Raw genomic sequence first — 19400 nt, forward strand, 5'->3', positions numbered from 1 at the left:
ATTGAATATGCACATGTCAGCATATCATGTTTGCTTTTGTTTATTTTGACAAAGGTTGTATCTTTTGATTCCATGTATGTAATGTATACCTAAGTACACTCTTTACAATGTATTTGATATGTATGAGATGAGGCCGGAGGCCATTGACATGTATATTAAATTCTATGTATGTTTTAATTTCATGAAATATTATGAAAATATTGAAAAATGCCAAGTCTTTGTCTCACCATGGTTGCATCGGGTGTGGGAATTCCATTTTCATTCTTTCATAGGATCTCATAAATCTTGTATGAAGTGTGGCCAAGGGCCAAACGGTCATTTGAAATCATTTGTCAATTTTGGTTTCCATATTTTCCATTTCAAGTTTATTTTCGCCTTTTTGGCCGTTGGGGGGTCGGATTTTGACTCGGCCATTTTCTGGAGCCGCGGATCATTCCCGCACACTCAAAATCACCATTTACGTCTGTGTGTATGATCATTTCCAGGAAAAACCCTTTCCTTTGTGATTTAAGCCTCCTATGGAATCATTTTTCAATTTTGTTGCATAATCTGTTCTAGGGGCATTATAGACTTTTCACATCAGTTTTATTTTCTTTTTTTGATATGGTCGCTTAGAAAACGTGATTTTAGGAGGGGTTTCTTTTTCGTGTTTTTCCAAAAAACATCATCTTGGTATCAGAAATCCATTGCAAATTTCAGCTTTTTGTTTTTTCTATTTAGTAGCTTTTTAGACCTCTATGACCAGATTTCATAGAGGGGCATTTTGGGCATTCTACATTGTGTTTTTTTTTTTTTTTTAAATTCTCTCACGAATCACGTAGAAAACTCAATTTTGAGGGGGGTTTCTTCTTTGTGTTTTTCCAGAAAAATTCATCTTCTTGCCCTTTTTTGATCTAGCAGCTTTTTGCCCTCCTGTCTAGTTCTGATCTAGGGGCATTTTGGGGATTTCACAGTGAGTTTTTTTCGATTCCATCCACTAGGTCGGGTAGAAAACTTGATTTTAGGCAGGGTTTCTTCTTCGTGTTTTTCCAGAAGAACTCGTCTTGGCCTCCGTTTCAAGCCTCAGTTCTGGAACCTCACTTTTTTTTTTTTTTTTTTTTTTTTTTCTTGCTGTCAGCTTGTGCATGCCATTGGGCGCTGTCATGGGCGCCGGTGGGCTCGTGCATGGGCGCCGTGTGCGCCATGGCCTTCGTCGGGCCGCCGCGACGTCTCAACTTCAAACCCTCGTTTCTTCCTCGTCCGGACTCCAAATCGAGTGAACTTTTTTTTGAACTTGACTAATTTTTCGCTGTCTTTCTAACAGTGTGCTCAGTTGCACTCGGATCATCCTAGATAATTACCACTATACCCTTTTAGCCTTAAGTGCTCGTTTTTCTTCGTCAGGCCGTTTCTCCTTCGTCTGGACTCCGAATCATGTGATTCTTGAGTCCATCATGATTATTTTTTTGTTGTCTTTCCAGCGGTGTGCCTGGTGGCACCCGAATCTATATTTTTTAAAAATGACTATTTTGCCCATGGGATCTTATTTGGCGTATTTTTGATCTTTTGCTTCCGCATCAGTTCTCATTGAGTTCCACGACCTCATGGAAGGTCACTTTGACTTCTTAGAGTCTTGTTTTCTGTTCTCGCTTCCGCATTTCGGATTCGTTATCGGATCATCCTTACGGTTCATCACAGGACAGGTTGGCCTAAAAACAGGGTCGTCACATATTACCTTCCTAGACATTCAATATTTGATAGATTAGGGGAATTGTCTGTTGCAAAAGAAAGTGTGTGCCATTAATTGAAATATCAAGCATGGATGGCCAAGTAAACATACATTGTCTAGTCAATCTAGTGAATAGCACAACATAACAAATTAAGTCATTAATCCTTCCATAAGCCCACAATTAATGCACGCTTAACAAATTAAAGAAATATACTACTTGCATTCATAAGTATGGAACATCAAATAACAAGAATAGATTGTCCACCTATCTAAGAAAGTAAAGCAATTAAATTGCAACTAAACTAGTGACATGAAAACTAAATTAATTAAACTAAGGATGTGGCACAATCCATCAAGAAATAAGTATAAACCATCAAATAAACCACAAGAGTAACCCATTTAAACACCATGCCTTGACCATCACTAGATTCATAATATCAACACACATAGACATGCATCAATGTCACAAAATCTAGAGATAAACATATGAACATCTATTCTAGCATACATAGACATATGGATATAATCAAATGATCAATTGGAAGATTTAAACTATACAAATCATTATAGAAACAAGATTTATATATATGTAAGATTTCAAGACAAGATATACAACACAAATCCCTATTAATTACAAAACATCAAAGTCTAGGAGGCATGCTTAGGGCTATCTCTAGCCCCAAGAAGATGGTTTAGCCACTCATTGATGTTGTCATCCAAGCCTCAAGGGTTATCTCTATGGTAGAATTCATCCTTCCCCTCTTGTGTTCTTGGTAAAACCCTAGATGAGTGGAAGAACTTTCTCAAATTGTATATTTTCTCTCTCTAATCTCTAGCCAATCCTCTCTAACTAACCAACCTCTTTACTCAAAATAGCCAAAATCCTTATATAGGCAGCTCAAATGTCACACCCCATGGTCAGACCTCGTGCACTAGGACCTCTAAATGATTGCACCATGAGCACACATTTAATTTGGCTTGAAATTAAATTTTCATGTAATTTGAGGCAGTTCGATTAATCACAAGGTTGCTTAGATCGATCGAACCTTGGTGGCGTACTTTTTGGATAATGACAAGGCTAAGATATTTTTGGAAAAAGGACAAAAGTGGTAAGTGGGGATAAGATCAAAAGGGTTCGATCGATCGAAGGAAGGGTTGGATCAATTGAACAAGATATTTTTCTGAGAATAAGGACAAAAGGTTCGATCCATCATGGCATGGTTGGATCGATCACAATGTGAATGATCGGAGCTTGGGTTCAATCAATCATAGAAGGCTTCTTTTCCACTTTGCTCCTTTCTTCATCTAAGCTTGAGATTGCTTCTTTTAATGCTCTAATTCAGCTGAATTGACTTATTTTGGGGATAAGTGCCTGAAAAGGGAAATAACACGAAATTAGACTAAAACGGGAAAATAAGATAGAATAAGGTCCTAAAACATTCAAGCTTAAGGGGTTTAAATGGACACTTTTCAGCTTTTATCACACCCCCAAACTTAAATATTGCTAGTTCCTAGCAATGAATTACAAAGAAAATAAGAAATGAACAACTATATAACTATGAACTAGAAAGCAATAAATGGATAACGTCACTTTCGTAGGAAACACTATTCCATTTAGCATATGCAACAAGCCTTTTAAACCTCTAAGTTACCCCTAATGGACGAGTGAAGTCTCGTGAGGGTTTCTAGAATTGATACCCATAAACATTAAGCTCTTTCTCACTAAAGAGGTACCAATATTCCAAATAACCATTGGGAGAAAACTACCTCAAGTATGTAATTTTTCAACCCTTTCCAAGCAATCTCCCAAAATCTTAACACCAATCAAGCAAATACGGTCCTCCATACATCAAGATAATGATCATGCAAATCAAAACAACTCTAAAATCCTTTTTAAGTGAACTGGCATCAAATATATTGCTATCTAAGCCAACTAAAGAAATGATCACATCCGGCCTCAAACTAGCACTTAAATCTAGTAACGATCATCAAGACAAAGAATGGACCTTTTATTAAAGCTTTATTCAACTAGGTGCGCTTATTCTTTTAACTCTTTTTTTCTTTTTCTTTTTCTTTTTTTTTTTTTTAACTAACCCTAAGAATCAAAGATGGAAGCATAGTGCAATGTGTTGATCTATTAAGTTTTCTAGCGATCTATGAGGTCAAGTGTTAGGTCAATGACTCCCAAACCAGTCAGCTTTAGGGCACTAGGTGTTTAAACACCCCTAAGGACTTACAAGCTCAAATCAATTAGGCTACAAATCAACACTACCTCCATCTAATCATTTCCCACTTCTCACCTTTTGGGAGAAGTCCTCATTTTTTTATTTACTTTTTGCAATAACAAAATTTTTTTTTTTTTAACCTAGAGTTTGGGCCTTCCACCTTTTGGTACGAGAAATTTAGTGCTTGATGAGGCTAGAATCCTGGCTACTTAGTGAAAAGGGTTTGTTATCCATCTTTATCAAGAATAAAAGCTTTCAATGCACTACTAGCTCAATTGGGATACAACCAAATCAATAGTCAACAAAGCATGTACCCCACAAATGAATGCTAGTGTACGCCTGTGCTAGTGTAAAATCCTAGAGTGAATCTTAAAACTATCACAAAATCAAGATGATGTGGACCACAAGTATAAACATGATATCAATCTTTTAAAAAATTTACTCCTAAATGGTATCCACAAGGCATACAAGGAGTATTGGACTCTCAAGTCAAGCAATTTTTAAATTCTAAGCAATATAGTCCTTAAAAGATCAAAATCATAGCTAGTCATGGACCAATCATAGAAAATCCGTCAAATACACAAGTCATGCTCAAAATCTTGAATTGAATGCAAAGAACACACATTACCCCCAAACTTAAATGGCATAATCTCCTCAATGTGCAAAGAGAACGAAATTAAGAGAAAAGAGTATACCACTGCAACTATGGCAATGAATGGCCGAGACACAAGTATCCGAAGTGGGTGGTATATCCCCCTTAAACTTGGGATTAACTATGGTCCTGAAAAGATGACACTGGAATAAAACCTCATCAAATAACAAATGGGATAATAATGGTGCATAGTGGGTATGCAAGTGTAAGTTGGACAATAAATGAAATAGTGAGAGGGATAGGGATGGTCCTGAAAAAATATGGGCATCACTCTCTTACTGAAGTCACTGGGATGCACCTGATAATGGAGTCAATTATCAATAGATATATCAGTAGAAAATCAAAACATCCATAATATCATGAATAAAAGAAAAGAAAATAAAAACAGTATAAGATACAACACAGTAATAAGGCCAACAGACTGGCCACAAAAATGGAATAAGAGTATCACAGTATCAGTCTAAAAATATGGGCATAAATATGATAAAGAGAGAGAGAAAGGACAGGAAAATGAGGATGGTTTGGCAGGGCAGGAACCCCAGATATATCTAGAAATGTCCTACAGCGCTATCATGACATCAGTGCAGAAAGTGGTCACATCTGCTCTGAAGGAGACAACCGCATCCTCCAGTGTCTGGATACGCTCCTCTAAGTTGGGTGTCTGAGCCTGAGTATCAGGAATGACTTGATCATCCTGACGTGGTAATGTGAAGACATCAGGAGACTGATGCTCATCCTAGCTCTACAAGTGATAGCTCTGCTCTGGAGAGTGATGTGGTGACCCCATTGGAGGCTTAGACTCTTGGTCAATATCCTTATGAGCTTTCTCTGCCACCGGTGCCTTTACTGCTGCTGCTGCCTCCTCCTCCTCCTTAGCCTCAAGATCCTCCACCGCCTGGGCTACCTCTACCTCCAAACTCTTAATAAGAGCGTTATAGCTCTTATTCCAGTCCTTCTTCCTATAATGGCAGGCACCAAGCTCGATGACTTCCTTCGGGTCAAATGGATAGTGCTGGTCCCAGATGATCTATATAATCAAATGGGCATAGGGAAGGAACTTGGGCCGCTTCGGTTTACTCTTATTGATGTAATTAACATATAGCTTCATCATGACAGTCCAATAGAGTGTAGGAACTGAGAACCAATGCCCTGTATAGATGGCATATAAAGCTGCTAGGAAATCCTTCCACCTCTGAATCTTGTGCCCAACCATAAAAACATTTCGGTATAAAACTGAATCAAAGAACCATATGCTGTCAGGCAAGTAGGTCCGAGTGGCAAAAATGTCGATAGCAGTAATGGTGTCATGAAGAGTTGTGGCCATATCTGCAAATGATGGCCGCTGCAAAGTAGGATAATCAATGCCTGGAAGGCAGGCATGTGGGCACTGAGAGGCTGTCGCTAATATCTCGATAGTAACGCGGATGAGATACCCGTCGATGGTAGTCCGCAGTTCGGCCAAGTTACTTAGAGCTAGCGGAGGTTCTGGTAGAACAACTGGACAAACCTCGGGTAAACTGGATTAATCGTAGCCTGATCGATCAGGGTACTGGTGAGATCGATTGAACTTGTTAAAAAAATGAAAAGTCACCCGTTCGTGACGTGGAAGACACGGGGCGCATCCTAATGGCCACTTCAAGGCTCGTGACCCCCTATACACCTCAACAATGCACAAACGGTCACTTAAAACGGCACATGACCCCCGAATCTAAATTCAGAAATAAAAACTATGTACAAATATATATATATATATATATATATATATATATATATATATATACATGCTTGAAAATTCCAAAAATGGCAATAAAATCATCATGTAAAGCTTGAATCTAAGCATGGCAACATATTTAACATGAAAAGAAAACAAGAATAGAAAAGAAAATTGAAAGACTTACCAAAAATGAAGGAGAGAAGTGGACCGAGAGAGAGAAAAGAGAAGATGAAGTCAGAAATGGAGTTTGAGACTCGCCGGAGTCTTGCCGGAGGTGGGGAAGATGGAGCACAGCATTGGGAAAGAGAGCAATGGCATTGGATTAATGCAATGAACGATCCAAATGACCCTTGGGTTATTTTTTAAAAAGTGGTCCTAACATTTGTGATTGATCACATCGTTCACCAGATCGATCGAACCTGGATCGATCAAGAAGAAGCTCAGATCGAACAAAGAATGATCGATTGGGTTTTGATCGATCCAGGGATTGGAAAACCTGCAGACACATTTAAACGATGGGACAGAGAGATGAAATTTTCAGAGACTAAAATTTTTTCTAAGTATAGAGATGAGATCGATCGAAGGGATAACTGGATCGATCGAGGAAACTTTGGAACAATCAAAGAAATAATTTGAACGATAGACAGAGACATAAAATATGTAGAGAATCTTGCACAATGGGATAGAGAGATGAAAATATGTAGAAATGATGATCGATCGATCGAATCTGTCTTGTGATCTATCGAACAGGCACTAAATGTCTAATTTAGAGATGAAAGTTCATGCATTCCCCATCAAAGTCTCATACAACAAGTATGATCTCAGATTGTATCTAGATGACGCAAGAAAATATAATAAAATATAAATAAGGGTGGAATAGGATTGGAAACCCTACGAAGCACTAGTGTTTAACGTCTCTAGCAAGATGTTGGGCTCTTTTAGCCCGGATCAAAAATCTTAGTGTGTATCCCCTCCTTAATGGGGTGAAAAGAACTTTGAACCCCACCCAACAAACTATTCCTTAAGGAATTTGTTGGATTTGATTCAAGTGACATTGATGGTCCTTGATCAACAAAATCTTTAGGCTTCCATGCCCTTTTAACACTTGGTTTAAAAATAACATCTTTTGAAACCTTTTTGTCAAGCAAGACATTTGATTGTTCAATACCAAGTAAAGCCTCATTTTTGTCAAATTCATTTCCAAGACATTTTTCAACAACATATACTTCTTCATGCTTGTCCATAGAATTGGGGCTTGGATTAAAAATGTTCAACTTCACCTTCATGTGGCCAAATGAAATTTTCATTATCCCCGTCCTACAATTAATGTTGGCATTAGCGGTTACAAAGAAAGGACGGCCAAGGATAATGGGAATTTGGCTCTTTGGATTTGAGACCGGTTCTGTGTTGATGACAACGAAATCAACTGGGAAAAAGAACTTATCAATTTTGATCAATACAGCTTCAATGATACCCCGGGACTTTTTAATGGATCGATCGACTAGTTGCAAAACTACAGACGTCGGTTTTAAGTTACCTAAGCCCAATTGAACATAAACTGAATATGGAAGAAGGTTCACACTCACTCTTAAATCAAGAAAAGCCCGGTTAATGACATGATCATCAATAATGCAAGAAGTCACTATAAGAAAAACAGCTTTTTACCATGGTGGAAAACACTTTCTACCACGGTTTTGAACCATGGTAAAAACTCCCGTGGTAGTAAACAGAAGGCTTTCTACCACGGTTCTGCATCGTGGTAAAAAGTGTTATATTATTTTTTTAAAAAAATAGTGTATAGCCCCTATGAGGCCTTTTTTTTTTTTTTTGCCCTACTACTAGCCTTGCAAGGACCCAAGAAGCAAACCCTATAAATACAAAATAGCATCATAACCAAAATAACTTACAACTGGCCAATAACATCATTTATATATATATATATATATATAACCAATTCCAAATCATGATTTTATACAAAAATATATACAAATTTTAAAGAAGTACATGATCCACAAGCTTATATCTTTACTTAACTAAAATAAAACAAAAATTCTTCATATCTTCTTGCTCTGTTTTAGTCTTTATCTTCCATATATGCAACTTCTTGATCATGAGCCATACAAAAATTATAACGGCAACAAAAAAAGTAATGGGAACCGTAATCCCGCAATCCTAGCTTTGACCTACAAAATGTTATAGTTGAAGTAAGAGAATGTAAAGTAAGTTGTAAAGTTGCCAAATTGTAAAGTTACCAAAATTATATATATTGAGTTTTTAGGCTCTTATAAATATGGAAGACCTAAAGTAAAATGTATGTTGCAGATATATGAGGAATGAAGAAAGAAATCGCTTAATATGTACTTTCCATTCCCCCCTCCCCACACACACTAGATTTACTACCCTTTCTTTAAAGACAAACAAAATCAAAGTCCTCACTTCCTATCTCTTGTATTATTGAAACAAGAATTGGTAGCACATCACCTAACAAGGGGCTTGTCAACATGATGCCTTGCCAATTGACACAACCCAAATTAAGTATATCAGTCAAACACAAAATAAGCAGATGAAGCAATTACATGACAACAATTTTCACATTGCAATGAACTACAAAAAATGGGGTTGTAATAGATCTTTATTCCTCATCCATGATTGACAAGGAAAACATCAAGTCCTCTTCTAGGCACGGGGTCTGAGAATATTAATACCTCAGTACGAGGTCGCCCTACAAGTACTAACTTATGAACTTTTAGAGAAACTTGAGAAATGTTTGTTAATTTTTCTGAAATGAAATTTTAATTTAAACCAAAAAATAGTTCAAATTTTCAATTGGTTGACTGTTCTTTTAAAATTATAAAATGAAAAATAGAGTTGAAAGGACTCCATTCCAAAGAACATATATAATACAGTATAACAGATATACCTTGTAATCTGCTTTGACAAAAAATCCAAGAACACAGTTCAGGAGTATATATGCTCCGGCTATGGGAAAAGGTTTCTGTTGTTGCTTGTGATGCTGTTAGTTCTATATAGGGGTCCATCCATTAGTTTCTGTTCCATGTTCATTGCTGAACTGAGGTAGGATAAAAAATGTTTGTCTTACATGACTCAGGATTTTCAAGAGAAGCTTTGGGTAGTTATTTGTACATTAACTTAAGTAATCCAATCCTATTCCTGTGGGAAAAGCTTTCTGTTGTTGCTTGTGATGCTGTTAGTTCTATATAGGGGTCCATTCATTAGTTTCTGTTGCATGTTCATTGCTGAACTGAGGTAGGATAAAAAATGTTTGTCTTACACGACTCGGGATTTTCAAGAGAAGCTTTGGGTAGTTATTTGTACATTAACTCAAGTAATCCATTCCTGTTCTTTTTTGGGATACTAAATTATATTGATTTTTAACTTGATGCTACTCGAGAACCTTCCCCAGTGATTGTATATTATTTGTTTTACATGAATTCTTTTTCCCTTTTATGAGGTGACAATACTGAATGAGTGCAGGAACAGCTTAAACCATTAATAGATTAACTCACCAGAATGACAATACTGAATATATTTTCTTCACTCAATACACTCTTTCAGATTTTCAGTTCTCACCAAATTGGCATAGGACCTCTAGGGCAGAACACAACTAGATTTTCTCGACTTCTTTCTTTTCTATAATAAAAAAAACCAAAGGGTTTTATGTCATGGTGAGGAGTTCGGATCCTTAGCTGTAGCACCCCTGCTATAAGGCGCTATAGGGATTTTCAACGCACTTAAATCGTGTTTCAACACATTTGTTCAGGGAGAGTAGAATACATACCAGTGTGGCTCTTCCCATGGAGACTTGATCCAGAGCATTTTGGACAATGGTTTCTGATTCAGAGTCAAGTGCACTTGTTGCTTCATTAAGTAGTAGAATCATAGGGTTCTTAATGATAGCTCTAGCAATGGCAATCCGCTGCTTTTGTCCACCTGATAAAAGAGCCCCTCTTTCACCCACCTGTTACATCTGATCACATCAGTACTTTATATTCTGAATAGGATCACCAGTAAATTGAAGAAACAATATTGCTTTAACTTCATCATTCTTATTGAAAAAAAATTACTAGGCAGGTTAAATGACCAACACACACTCGATTTCAGGAATCTGGTCAATCCTATCAAATATTCGCAAGGCAGCAACTGAAGCTTCTGTAAAGTACTTGACATCAGGGAGCGCCATTCCCAGTGATCTGCATTAAATTCAGCGAATTTCATGATTAGGAAGATGACAGCAATGTTGCTGAAATCAACTCAATATTTCACTCTTAATGTTCTAAGGATTTTTATTTTTTTTAATCAATCCAATGCTCCATAATCAAACTGTGAGTAGTTTCAATTGATGTAATAGTTTGGTCTGGACCATCTGGACATGCATTTACGTGACAATAAATTGAATTTGAATGAGACTAAAATAAGAAAAAGGAAGAGGCTCATTTAGGTTAAGACCTTAAAAGTCAAGGAGGAAATCAAAATTTATCAAAGGTGTATCATGGATAAAGGCAGAAAAGGGTATCAAAGAAATTATGAGGAAACTTGGATTGGCCATGATAAAATTACAAAAAAGTAGGGGCATGAGTCCAAAATTTGTAATTTTAGATGTACAAGATAAAGAATCCTCATCATTCACAAAGGATTGCTTGTTAAAAAATAAAAATGTAAAGAATTAAGCATATATTTTTGAGGAAAATGAATCACATTAGCTATTTTCTTCCTACATGAATGTTCAACAAGAATTAAAAAATACTAATCATATGAAAAAGGAATTGAAAGACAGCTCACATGACAAAACACAGCTAAGTAGAAGTCTCTTGAAAAGTTAAGCATGGTGATGTGCAAAAGAGATGAAGGAAAACAAAATGAGCTAAAAAAATTATTTATTTGATATTTTCCTTTTTTGTAGTTTACCCTCTAAGTGTTAGACAGTTGCTGCATAAATTTTTTTTTTGATAGTGACAAATGTATACTTATTGAGAAGGATCAGAAAAAAAAAAGTTACAAATAAAGTTTTCCCTCGTATGTTATTGCATGAGAAATTTCCATTTGATTATGAGAGGAATGATGAATTTTATCTTTTTATATTCAATAGGTATTTGAGTTATAAAAGCTTAAGTTTTTTTTATTTTTTATTTATTTTTTTATTTTTATTTATTTTTATTGAAGCTTAACTTCATGGCAAAGAAATTTGCAAGAACAATGAAAATGCAAAAAATACTGCAAAAATACAGCAAAAACAGTGGAGCATAATCCATTTTTTTAAAGGGGAGTATAATAGTATTGAAGATTAATTATGAACATTTATAAGTCTTATAGTTTAAGTGAGCGTCAAAAGTAGACACTCGTTATTTTTAGTAAAATCTAGCTTCATATATGCATGATCTTAAGATTCTCTTCTCTTTATATATGCTAGTATGAAAAGGGGCCATCCCTTCTCTTCTGTAAACAACCAAGACCAAAGCAAAAATCCTCTGTGTAAATCACCCTTTATATATATATTTGCTTTATTACTAAGTTGCTTTGTTGCCCAACATACACATAAAACAACTAGCCTTTTGTAGATTGAAGGTAGCCTTTTATAAATTGAATGTCACACGCCAAATTTTAACACAAGGACTCTTTGTCCTATATGTAAAATCTAAAGTATAACTTCTACCAATTGTAACATTCATCCACTATAAAAAATAAAAAATAATAACTATATTGAATCTCCATCATCCAATTTATTAAACAAGAGTGTCTGACAAACATATACCAAAATATAAATAGAGGTGAAATTCCCACTAACGTAATAAAACATCTATGACCACTGAGTTAACCCGACAAAGTTTCACAAAACATTAACTTTATTACAATGATCATAATAAAGGAAAACCGAGCTAAAATAAATAAATGCGCAACGAGATAATATTCATCGCCGCCATATGATCCCATCACGTTCCTACTCAACGTGTATCTAAAATGTTATAATGGGGTAAGCTCACAAGCTCAGTAAGAAATGTTAAACACAATCATTGTTCAGCAAGCTAACCTTACCTTGTATTCCTATATATATAAGCAACTTAAATAAGTGCATTAATAAATAAAATGCTTTACTCCAGTTAATTATAAACTCAAAATATAACCATCATTTACTTTTAGTAAATCCACATATCTCATATGAGCCCCGGGCTCCCATCCAATAAAGTGGTGTGAATCGTATAGTCCCGGACTACCGAAAACACACATGTGGTAGGATTGTACGTCTACTTCCCAGATGATCCATGATCACATCCACACAATAAGGGCTCATTAGACTTATGGCCATAATAAAAGAGTAGTGCACTCCCAAATAAGCAGGTCCCTAACCATACCCAAAAGTCATCATAGGGTCAGTCCCTGATTACCCCTCCGACTAATCCAAACTCATCAATTAATTATTAATTATGGTAAATTATGAAAGACATTATTAATTAATAATTAAGACACTCAAATACACTTTTAATTAAAAAAGACAGAACCCTAAAAACCCAACTAGTGAGAGTACAAAATTTATGGACATAGCCTAACCTTAAATATATGACCTTACAAAATTTCAGAATCTAACTCTTAATAGTTTTTCTGTACTCTCCCTTTTAGTGTTGAGAAAAAAAATACTTTTTTGGTTTTAATTTAGTTAACCTACCTAAACATCATATAAAAATCAGTAAGTTATCACATTTAAATCCATTATAATAAAGTCTAATATTCTAGAATTTATTGTAATTTTTGAAGTATGAAAACTATTTCTTTCCTATTTTTCTTCAATTTAAATCAAATAATAATAGTAATTAGTTAAAAGAAAAAAGATTCTATTTTGCACAGGAGACCCATTTTTGGGGTCTCCTTCCCCAACTTGTTCTACTTAGATTACCATTACAAATCATATTTCACAACCAATCCACCTAAAGTACATACCCATGAAGTTTACACATTAAACTAGTCATTTTAATACACACTGTTCTATACCCAAAGATGATCCCAGTTCTAATAAGACTTGAACTAAGCCTTGATAAAGTATATATCATACATGTATAAATCTATCTATAAGAACTCAAGTATAATCATCCATGTATTGTACTCGTATATGAAGATTCCATACGTTTCTTGAAACTAGTCCTCACATGAGGCTACATATATTGCCGTGTGTATCACACACCTTTCATTTATTCTAGAAAATAACTATCGTTTATTACTCTGAACCAATAAGTTTTATAGTCATGTTCATTAGTTATGGTCAGTATACATTTGCATCAAGTCTTTTGATCATTGCAATTTATCATTGCAAAACTAGGTTTCATTCGCTGGACTAATAAACATTTATAATATCGTCATAAGAAATTAAGAACAGATAGTCATAAACAAACAAGCTAATTTCAAGGATTTATGCAATTCATGTATACATATCTTCATTTCCCAGTCATCATTAGATTAATTTACTGCAATAGATAAAAACATGCTACAATAATTTTCAATTAATCCTAATAGGCAAAGTTACGTGTGTATGTAAGTATACAATGCAAGATTAACTTGCCTAGGGTATAGCTAATTATTCCTTCCTACACGAATGCTCGATTACCGTTCCTTCTCTCGGCTACTGTAGAAAGGCACAGTGTCAAAACTTTACTCTCTCTGGGTCTCCTTCTTCTCACGTTGTCGTGCTAATTTTTATTTTATAAAATATAACATAGTGTAGAGTTATAGAGATATAGGGAGTCAGGTGAGATAATTTAGCGATTAAATTTTTTTAAAAAAATTTAAATTACTTAACTAACTCCATCTCAATATCCAGTTTAAATTCAAACAGAGATAACAATTTAATTAAATAAATAAATATATATATAGATATAGATATATTTTTTTTACACGAGTCTTACATTCTACCTGGTGGGTCTCTAGTCATATCGATCAACCAAAGTTGCAATGAAAATGTGGCCAAGTTTAAATTTATAAAGAGCCACTACTGCCTCTAACTACTAATATAGTTAGGGTGAGTATGGATCATCTCAAGGGATTGAGGACTATGTTAATATGAAAACAAGATCGGATTAATAGGTCGAATGATCAAAAGATTGTTTGTTGGTTAATTAAACTATGATGTAAATGAATTCATTACTAAACAACTAAAGTAAATAAAAGGGTAGAGAACAAGAGAGAGAGGTCTTAAGATCTAGAGGTCACCACTAAACATTACCATTTTAGACATTCAATGTGTAATGAACGAGGGGAAACATGTGTTACAATTCAAAGAGGTGTGATTAATTGAATCAATAAGCACAGATTGACTAATTAAGCATACATTGTCTAGACAACCAAATGACTAGCACAATATATCAAACTAAGCCATTAATCATTCCTTTAAGCTCACAATCAACATAATAACAAGTTAGAGAATTATACTACTTGCATTCATAAGTATGGAACATCAAACAACAAGCATAGATTGTCCTCACATCTAAGAAAATAAAGCAACTACATTACTTCTAAGCTAAGGACATGAAAATTAAATTAATTAAACTAAGGTAGAGGCACAATCCATCAAGAAATGAGTATGAACCATCAAACAAACCACAAGAGTATTCTATTTAAGCACTATGCCTTGACAATCTTTAGATTCATAGTATCAATACATATAGGCATGCATTAATATCAGAAAAACCAAGAGATAAACACATGAACATCTACTCTAGTATACATAGACATATGGATAGAATGAAATGATCAATTGAAAGTATTAATCAACACAAATTATTGTAAGAACAAGATTCATATATAAATCAAGTGTCAAGACAATATTACAACACAAATCCCCTCAAAATACAAAGCATTAAGGTCTAGAAGGTATGCTTAGGGCTAACTTTAGCCCCAAGAAGATGTTTAGTCACTCATTGATGTAGTCATCTAACCCTCAAGGGCCATCTCCATGGTAGAAATGCTCTTCTCCTTGATGGAAACCCTAGAAGTGTGGAAGAACTCCCAAAATAGTGTATGTCTTTCTAAGCTTTAGCCTCCTCTCCAAGATATGTGATTCTTTCTTAGTCTCTAAGTATGTATGTGAATGAATGTTGCTCTTAAAATGACTCCAAATCCTTATATAGGTAGCTCAAGTTTCACACCCAATGGTCTGGACTTGTGCACTAGGGTCCTTTCAATGATTCCACCATGAGCCATCTTTTAATGAGCTGGACTTTGTTTTAATTCAGACTTGAAGAGGTTCGATTGATCGAGTTTAGATGAAATCGATCGAACTGTGGCCAAATCCATCGAAGTTAGGCCAGATCGATCAATCCTTGGCGGCACCTTTTTAGAATAAGACAAATCTGAGATATTTTTAGGATATTTTGGAAAAAAGACAAAAGTGGTAGGTAAGGATAAGATCAAGGAAGTTCGATCGATCTAAAGAAAGTTGGATTGATCGAAGATGGAAATTCTTTGAGGATAAGGACAAGAGGTTTGATCCATCTTGGTGAGGTGAGATCGATCAATGTGAGATCGATCGAAAGTATTCCTGATTGATCGAAGATTGCTGATTTCCACCACTTTGCTTCCACTTTGCTCCATTCTTTCATTCAGCTTGAGATTATTTCTTTTATGCTCTATGATGAGCGCTAAAAAGTGCGCATTTAAACCCGTTAAGCTTAGGTTCTAGGACCTTTATCTATCTTATTTTCCCGCTTTAGATTGATTTCGTGTTATTTTCATTTTCAAGCACTTATCCCCAAAATAAGCTAATTTAGCCAAATAAGAGCATAATTGAAGCAATCTTGAGATGAATGAAAGAAAGGAACAAAGTGGAAGCAAAATGAAGCAAGTGGTGGAAGTTCAGCAAAGTTCGATCAATCATAGAATTTCTTCGATCGATCTGACATAGATTAATCTTTGCACTCCAAGATGGATCCAAGCTCTTTTGTCCTTATCCAAAGATCCCACAATGTTCGATCGATCCAACATTTATCAGATCGATCGAAAAGATTCCATCTTATCCTATTGTACCACCCCACCTACCATTTTTGTCTCTTTCCCAAAATAACTCAAAAATATCTCAGATTTATCTTTATCCAAAAAGGTGCCACCATGGGAGGATCGATCCAGCCAAAGTTTGATAGATTTCAGCCAAGTTCAATCGATCTCAGCATATGTTCGATCGATCGAACCCTCTCAAGTGCAAATTAAATCAATTTCCAGCTCATTAAAAGTTGTCTTATGGTGCAATCATTGGAGGAGCCCTTGTGTACGAGCCTAGACCATTGGGTGTGACATTTGAGCTACCTATATAAGGATTATGAGCCACTTTTACACATATGTTTTTTTAGATATAACATTTGATATCAATCTTAGAGAGGAAGAAAAGAGAAGAGGAGGCTAAAGACACATTCTTGGGAAGTCTTCTATCTAGCTCAAGAAGAAGAGCATTTCTACAATGGAGATAGCCCTTGAGGGTCGGAGGACACCATCCATAAGTGGCTAGACATCCTCTTGGGGCTAGAGTTAGCCCTAAGTATGTCTTATTTACCTTGGTTTATGTATTTTTGAGAGGATTTGTATTGTAATACATGTTTTGACATTTTTATATACATAGATCTTGTTCATTCACTGATTTGTGTGGTTTAATTCTTTTAATTGATCATTTCGTTCTATCTATATGTCTATGTATGCTAGAATAGATGTTCATGTGTTTATCTCTAGCTCTTGTGTTGTTGATGCATGTCTATGTGTGTTGATGCTATAGATCTAAAGATTGTCAAGACATAATGCTTAATAGAATGCTCTTGTGGTTTATTTGATGGTTCATACTCATTTCTTAATGGATTGTGCTTCTCCCTTAGTTTAATTAGTTTAATTTTCATATCATTAGCTTAGATGTAGTGTAGTTACCTTAGTTGTTAAATGGGAGGACAATCCATGCTTGTTGTTTGATGTTCCATACTTATAAATGCATGTAGTATATTTCTCCAATCATGTGATGTGTTTGGATTGTGAGCTTAAAGGAAGGATTAATGGCTTAGTTTGATATATTGTGCTATTTATTGTGTTGTTTAGACAATATATACTTAATTGGTCATCCATGCTTGTTGAAACAACTACACACACTCACTATTGTTGCAACATATGTTTTCCCCCTTATTAATTATGAATTGAGTGTGTAAAAAGGTGATGCTTAGTGGTGACCTCTAAGTCCCAAGACCTCTCTCTCTTGTTTTCTCTATCTTTTTATTACTTAATTTATATTGCGCTTATTTAGTCTTAATTGTGGTTTCATCAACCAAACCAACCACATTTTGATCACTCGACCTACTAATCCTAATCTTGTTTCCATAGTAACACGACCCACCAATCCCTTGGGACGATCCCTACTCACCCTAGCTATATTTTTAGTTAGAGGTAGTAGTGGCATTTATAAATTTAAAACTTGGCCACATTGCACACTCACACTCTTAGTTCATCTCTTTGCAAACTTTTGGTGCAACGCGACGGCAACCACCAAGTTTTTGGTGCCGTTGCCGGGGATTGATTTTAGGCAACGTCGTATTGTGGAAATAATTAGGAATTAGTACTATTTTGATTGTGTCTTTACTTTATTTTTATTTTTGATTACTTATTGTGTTGGTTCTTGTTTGACTAGGTACATTGGGCTAAGGAAAGTGAGTAAGGGAGCATTCTAAGCAAGGAGCTAAGCAAAAGAAAGGAAAAAGCTAAAAATCTAAAAATTTGCGAAGCTAAAGTTTGAAAAATAATTTGAAGTGCTTAAGGACTCTTTGTGAGCTCTTCCTAAACTTAAGTTCTAGTTAAATCGTCGGCCTGCGTGAAGGCTTGTTTTTCATTTCTAGATAGATTATGAGCCCGCGTGGAGGCAATTTACTTTTCTTGCATAATTGTTGAAAGCATGGGAGTATGGGATCTTTGTATGTGGAGGAAGTTTGTTGATTAATTTGTTGCAAAGGTGAAGTTATTGCTTATTATTCGTTGCTTGTTTGTGTTTTGTTTGTGCATGCATGGTCGGAGATCATTAAATCCTACTCTTGTCCTACTTAATTTTCATCTTGAATCCGTTATTCGAAATCCTAAGGGAAGAGGTAGTTCTAGTTATTCCATTTCATCAATGGAAAACCATAATGAGGACCTTGGTCACATAGACCAACAAGGTATCCTCCACCCCAATGTGCATCATGACAACATTCAAGTTCCATTAGGCATGCCGAGGCCATTCATTTACCCACTACAACAACATGGCCAAGTCCCATTGGGAATGCCTAGACCAATGTATGCTTCACAACCTCCTATAATCCAAGGCAATCAAGGTGCTCATGTAGCACCACCAATTGTAAATCCCCCTCTTGCTTTGCGTGATCATTATGTACCGAATGAATATAATGCACCCACATGCATTCAATTGCCACCATTTAGAGCACATCACTATGAGATTAAACCACAAACCATTCAAATGCTTCCTAACTATCATGGACTTCCAAGTGAAGAACCTTACAAACATTTGGATGACTTTCTTGAAGTGTGTTCCACCGTGAAATACATGGATATGCTGGAAGAGGTTTTAAGACTTAAACTTTTTCCATTCACCCTTAAAGACAAGGCAAAATATTGGTTCAACAATCTTAGGCCTTTTTTAATAACTTCTTGGGTAGAAATGCAACAAGAATTATTGAAGAAGTACTATCCGGTTTCTAAGACCAATGCCATGAGAACCTCAATTCGAGAGTTTTCACCAGGGGATGGGGAAACATTTCATGAAGCATGGGAGCGTCTAAATGACTTACTTAGGAAATGTCCATACCATGACATACCCAAATGGCAATTAGTTCAATGTTTTTTTGAAGGTTTGTCGGATAATTTCAAAGGAATGGTTGATGCTTCCATGGGTGGCTCTTGTATTGATAGGCATGAGAATGATGTGTGGCGTCTTTATAAAAGCGTGAGCGAGAATTCAAAGCATAGATCATTATCTTCCAAGAATGGTAAAAATTTAAGTGGAAGGAAGAATGTTGGCTTATATCAAGTCGACAACTCTAATGAAATAGCCGCCGAGATGAAATCCTTATCTCAAAGGTTTAA

At 35.5% G+C, this 19400-nt stretch overlaps 1 pseudogene; it reads right to left on the minus strand.

Annotated features, from left to right (window-relative positions):
* Positions 1 to 19031: 19031 nt before the first annotated feature.
* Positions 19032 to 19130, minus strand: LOC132275751 (small nucleolar RNA R71; annotated as a pseudogene).
* Between the last annotated feature and the right edge of the window lie 270 nt (positions 19131 to 19400).

Source organism: Cornus florida, unplaced genomic scaffold (genome assembly GCF_030987335.1).
Source record: "Cornus florida cultivar Cherokee Brave unplaced genomic scaffold, ASM3098733v1 CherokeeBrave_3.0.0_Hap2_Chr09, whole genome shotgun sequence".
Taxonomy (NCBI): domain Eukaryota; kingdom Viridiplantae; phylum Streptophyta; class Magnoliopsida; order Cornales; family Cornaceae; genus Cornus; species Cornus florida.